This window comes from Rhinopithecus roxellana, chromosome 5, assembly GCF_007565055.1.
Source record: "Rhinopithecus roxellana isolate Shanxi Qingling chromosome 5, ASM756505v1, whole genome shotgun sequence".
NCBI lineage: Eukaryota > Metazoa > Chordata > Mammalia > Primates > Cercopithecidae > Rhinopithecus > Rhinopithecus roxellana.
In genome coordinates, this window is record NC_044553.1 from 33,482,297 (window position 1) to 33,488,927 (window position 6,631).

At 37.8% G+C, this 6,631-nt stretch overlaps 1 pseudogene across 1 annotated transcript; it reads left to right on the forward strand.

Moving 5' to 3' along the window:
* The first annotated feature begins 5,436 nt into the window (after nucleotides 1-5,436).
* On the forward strand, nucleotides 5,437-6,170 carry LOC104662999 (annotated as a pseudogene). Its single transcript, XR_748075.2, has one exon. The product of XR_748075.2 is annotated as a small ubiquitin-related modifier 2 pseudogene (transcript).
* The last annotated feature ends 461 nt before the right edge of the window (nucleotides 6,171-6,631 follow it).

Sequence of the window (6,631 nt, forward strand, 5' to 3'; positions counted from 1 at the left end):
TATGTGAAAAGACCAAATCTACGTCTGATTGGTGTGCCTGAAAGTGGCGGGGAGAACAGAACTAAATTGCAAAACACTTCAGGATATTATCTAGGAGAACTTACCCAACCTAGCAAGGCAGGGCAACATTCAAATTAAGGAAATACAGAGAACGCCACAAAGATACTCCTCAAGAAGAGCAACTCCAAGACACCTAATTGTCAGATTCACCAAAGTTGAAATGAAGGAAAAAATGTTAAGGGCAGCCAGAGAGAAAGGTTGGGTTACCCACAAAGGGAAGCCCATCAGACTAACAGCAGATCTCTCGGCAGAAACTCTACAAGCCAGAAGAGAGTGGGAGTTAATATTCAACATTCTTAAAGAAAAGAATTTTCAACCCAGAATTTCATATCCATTCAAACTAAGCTTCATAAGTGAAGGAGAAATAAAATCCTTTACAGACAAGCAAATGCTGAGAGATTTTGTCACCACCAGGCCTGCTTTACAAGAACTCTTGAAGGAAGCACTAAACATGGAAAGGAACAACTGGTACCAGCCACTGCAAAAACATACCAAATTGCAAAGACCATCGATGCTAGGAAGAAACTGCATCAACTAACAAGCAAAATAACCAGCTAACATCATAATGCCAGGATCAAATTCACACATAACAATATTAACCTTAAATGTAAATGGACTAAATGGTCCAATTAAAAGACACAGACTGGCAAATCGGATAGAGTCAAGACCCATCAGTCTGCTGTATTCAGAGACCCATCTCACATGCAGAGACACACATAGGCTCAAAATAAAGGGATGGAGGAAGATCTACCAAGCAAATGGAAAACAAAAAAAGGCAGGGGTTGCTATCCTATTCTCTGATAAAACAGACTTTAAACCAATAAAGATCAGAAGACACAAAGAAGGCCATTACATAATGGTAAAGGGATCAATTCAACAAGAAGAGCTAGCTATCCTAAATATATATGCACCCAATACAGGAGCACCTAGATTCATAAAACAAGTCCTTAGAGACCTACAAAGAGACTTAGACTCCCACACAATAATAGGAGACTTTAACATCCCACTGTCAACATTAGACAGATCCATAAGATAGAAAGTTAACAAGGATATCCAGGAATTGAACTCAGCTTTGCACCAAGCGGACCTAATAGACATCTACGGAACTCTCCACCCCAAATCAACAGATTATACATTCTTCTCAGCACCACATCGCCACTTATTCCAAAACTGACCACATAGTTGGGAGTAAAGCACTCCTTAGCTAATGTAAAAGAACAGAAATTATAAGAAACTGTTTCTCAGACCACAGTGCAATTAAACTAGAACTCAGGATTAAGAAACCCACTCAAAATCGCTCAACTACATGGAAACTGAACAACCTGCTTCTGAATGACTACTGGGTACATAATGAAATGAAGGCAGAAATAAAGATGTTCTTTGAAACCAATGAGAACAAAGACACAACATGCCAGAATCTCTGGGATACATTTAAAGCAGTGTGTAGAGGGAAATTGTATAGCACTAAATGCCCACAGGAGAAAGCGGGAAAGATCTAAAATTGACATCCTAACATCACAATTAAAAGAACTAGAGAAGCAAGAGCAAACACATTCGAAAACTAGCAGAAGGCAAGAAATAACTAAGATCAGAGCAGAACTGAAGGAGATAGAGACACAAAAAAAACCCTTCAAAAAATCAATGAATCCAGGAGCTGGCATTTTGAAAAGATCGACAAAACTGATAGACGCTAGCAAGACTAATACAGCAGAAAAGAGAGAAGAATCAAATAGATGCAATAAAAAATGATAAAATGGATATCACCACCGATCCTACAGAAATACAAACTACCATCAGAGAATACTATAAACACCTCTACGTAAATAAACTAGAAAATCTAGAAGAAATGGATACACTCCTGGACACATACACCCTCCCAAGACTACACCAGGAAGAAGTTGAATCCCTGAACAGACCAATAACAGGCTCTGAAATTGAGGCAATAATTAATAGCCTACCAACCAAAAACAGTCCAGGACCAGACAGAGTCACAGCCGAATTCTACGAGAGGTACAAAGAGGAGCTGGTACCATTCCTTCTGAAACTATTCCAATCAACAGAAAAAAGAGGGAATCCTCCCTAACTCATTTTATGAGGCCAGCATCATCCTGATACCAAAGCCTGACAGAGACACAACAAAAAAAGAGAATTTTAGACCAATATCCCTGATGAACGTCGATGCAAAAATCCTCAATAAAATACTGGCCAACCAAATCCAGCAGCACATTCAAAAGCTTATCCACCACTATCAAGTGGGTTTCAACCCTAGGATACAAGGCTGGTTCAACATACACTAATCAATAAATGTAATCCATCTTATAAACAGAACCAAAGACAAAAACCACATGATTATCTCAATAGATGCACAAAAGGCCTTTGACAAAATTCAACAGCCCTTCATGCTAAAAACTCTAAATAAATTCGGTACTGATGGAACGTATCTCAAAATAATTAAAGTTATTTATGACAAACCCACAGCCAATATCATACTGAATGGACAAAAGCTGGAAGCATTCCCTTTGAAAACTGGCACAAGACAGGGATGCCCTCTCTCACCACTCCTATTCAACATAGTGTTGGAAGTTCTAGCCGGGACAGTCAGGCAAGAGAAAGAAATAAAGTGTATTCAATTAGGAAAAGAGGAAGTCAAATAGTCTGTGTTTGCAGATGACATGATTATATATCTAGAAAACCCCATCATCTCAGCCCAAAATCTCCTTAAGCTGATAAGCAACTTCAGCAAAGTCTCAGCATACAAAATCATTGTGCAAAAATCAAAAGCATTCCTATATACGAATAACAGACAAACAGAGAGCCAAATCATGAGTGAACTCCCATTCACAATTGCTTCAAAGAGAATAAAATACCTAGGAATCCAACTTGCAAGGGATGTGAAGGACCTCTTGAAGGAGAACTACAAACCACTGCTCAACAAAATAAAAGAGGACACAAACAAACGGAAGAACATGCCATGCTCATGGATAGGAAGAATCAATATCATGAAAGTGGACATACTGCCCAAGGTAATTTATAGATTCAATGCCATCCCCATCAAGCTACCAGTGACTTTCTTCACAGAATTGGAAAAAACTACTTTAAAGTTCATATGAAACCAAAAAAGAGCCCACATTTTCAAGACAATCCTAAGCAAAAAGAACAAAGCTGGAGGCATCACGCTACCTGACTTCAAACTATACTACAAGGCTACCATAACCAAAACAGCATGGTACTGGTACCAAAACAGAGATGTAGACCAATGGAACAGAACAGAGCCCTCAGAAATAATACCACACATCTACAACCAACTGATCTTTGACAAACCTGACAAAAACAAGAAATGGGGAAAGGATTCCCTATTTAATAAACGGTGCTGGGAAAACTGGCTAGCTATATGTAGAAAGTTGAAACTGGATCCCTTCCTTACACCTTATACAAAAATTAATTCAAGATGGATTAAATACTTAAATGTTAGACCCAACACCATAAAATCTGTAGAAGAAAACCTAGGCAATACCATTCAGGACATAGGCATGGGCAAGGACTTCATGTCTAAAACACCAAAAGCAATAGCAACAAAAGCCAAAATTGACAAATGGGATCTAATTAAACTCAAGAGCTTCTGCACAGCAAAGGAAACCACCATCAGAGTGAACAGGCAACCTACAGAATGGGAGAAAATTTTTGCAATCTACCCATCTGACAAAGGGCTGATATCCAGAATCTATGCAGAACTTAAACAAATTTACAAGAAAAAATAAAACAACCCCATCAAAGAGTGGGCAAAGGATATGGACAGACACACTTCTCAAAAGAAGACATTTATGCAGCCAACAGACACATGAAAAAATGCTCATCATCACTGGCCACCAGAGAAATGCAAATCAAAACCACAGTGAAATACCACCTCACACCAGTTAGATGGCAATCATTAAAAAGTCAGGAAACAATAGGTGCTGGAGAGGATGTGGAGAAATAGGAACACTTTTACACTGTTGGTGGGACTGTAAACTAGTTCAACCATTGTGGAAGACAGTGTGGCAATTCCTCAAGGATCTCGAACTGGAAATACTATTTGACCCAGCCATTCCATTACTGGGTATATATCCAAAGGATTATAAATCATGCTGCTATAAAGACACATGCACACTTATGTTTATTGTGGCGCTATTCACAATAGCAAAGACTTGGAACCAACCCAAATGTCCATCAATGATAGACTGGATTAAGAAAATGTGGCACATATACACCATGGAATACTATGCAGCCATAGAAAAGGATGAGTTCATGTCCTTTGTAGGGACATGGATGAAGCTAGAAACCATTATTCTGAGTAAACAATTGCAAGGACAGAAAACCAAATACTGCATGTTCTCACTCATAGGTGGGAATTGAACAATGAGAACACGTGGACACAGGATGGGGAACATCAGACACCGGGGCCTGTTGTGGGATAGGGGGAGAGAGGAGGGATAGCATTAGGAGATATACCTAATGTAAATGACGAGTTAATGGGTGCAGCAAACCAACATGACACATGTATACATATGTAACAAACCTGCACGTTGTGCATATGTACCCTAGAACTTAAAGTATAAAAAAACAAAAAAAGAAACAAACAAACAAACAAAAAAGAAATTTAAATAGACATTTTACTAAATGATACAGATGGAAAATAAGCATATGAAAAGATGCTTAGCATAATCTGTCATTAGAAAAATAAAAATTCAAACCACAATAAAATGTCACTATATATTCATTACAATAGCCAAAATAAAAGAGATAGAAAATTCTAAGTGTTGGCAACTATGCAGAACTAGTGTGAAAACAAAATTAAACACACTTCCCAAACTACCTAGAAATTTCACGTCTAAACATTACACAAGGGAAATAAGAGGATATGTGCACACCAAGATTTGTGAAGGAATGTTCACAGATAGCAGTTTTATTCATAATAATCAAAAACTAGAAACAATCCACATGTTGACCAACTTCAGAAGAGACAAATTTTGGATTACATATACTACAGAATGCAATTCAGCAATAAAAGGGAACAAGCTCTTTATATTCACATCATGATTGAAACTCAAAAATATATAAAGAATCATAAAATAATTCAGTAACAAAATATTACGTATTCTATAATTTTGCTTATATGAAATGCTAGGAAAGGGGAAAAAATCAGTGGTTGCCAGAGTTCCATGGGTGGAAGGAGACAACTGATTACAAAGCGACATGTGAGAACTTTCTGGGATGATGGAAATATTTTCCATCATGATTGTAGCAGAGTTAACATCACTGTGTACATTTGACAAAACCCATGGAATTGAACAAGTTAAAAGGGCAGATTTTGCAATTTAAAAAGTGGATTGGGGCTCCTGGTGCTGCTTGTGTGCTCATTTGGTGAGGACCTGGTACCTCTTTTGTGATGCGGCAGCTGAGGAGACTCTGGCGCTCGTCATGGTCGACGAAAAGCCCAAGGAAGGAGTCAAGACTGAGAACAACGATCATATTAATTTGAAGGTGGCGGGGCAGGATGGTTCTGTGGTGCAGTTTAAGATTAAGAGGCATACACCACATAGTAAACTAATGAAAGCCTATTGTGAACGACAGGGATTGTCAATGAGGCAGATCAGATTCCGATTCCACGGGCAACCAATCAATGAAACAGACACACCTGCACAGTTGGAAATGGAGGATGAAGATACAATTGATGTGTTCCAACAGCAGATGGGAGGTGTCTACTGAAAAGGGAACCTGCTTCTTTACTCCAGAACTCTGGTTCTTTAAAGACGAAGATTACATTCTCAATTAGAAAACTGCAATTTGGTTCCACCACATCCTGACTACTACCGTATAGTTTTCTCCATTCTTTCATTTCCCCCTTCCCCATTCCTTTATTGTACATAAAGTAACTGGTATATGAGCACAAGCATATTGCATTTTTTTTTTTTTTAACTAAACAGCCAATGGTATGTTTTGATTGACATCAAGTGGAGACGGGATGGGGAAAAATACTGATTCTGTGAAAATACCCCCTTTCTCCATTAGTGGCACGCTCATTCAGCTCTTATCCTTATATTCCAGTAAGTTATTTTGCTCTCACTGTTTTAACAAAAACACACAACATAAAAATCCTTGCATACTTTGTTCAATTGGAGAATTTTAATGTTTTCCATTTATCATTGTAAAACCAAGGACAATCTTATAACTTTTTTGTACATAGCTGTTACATGTAGGGCAATCTATCTTTAAGTAGGGATAAATTACTTTAAAACAAAAAAGAATCCTAGATAGTTTTCCCTTCAAGTCAAGCGTCTTGTTGTTTAAATAAACTTATTGTTTAAAATGAAAAAATAAAAATAAAAAAATAAAAAGTGGATTGGAACATGCTTCTACATATACAGAATTTATCTTCCTCGGGAACTTTAATTTTTTTTTCCTGGTACTGTTTCTGAAAGAACAGCCAGTATGATCACAGAAAATCACATTAAACATGAAGATGCAGAATGGAAACCAGGCTTACACTTTAGCACAGGCACTAAAAGGCTCAGGAAACACTATGCTCTACTTA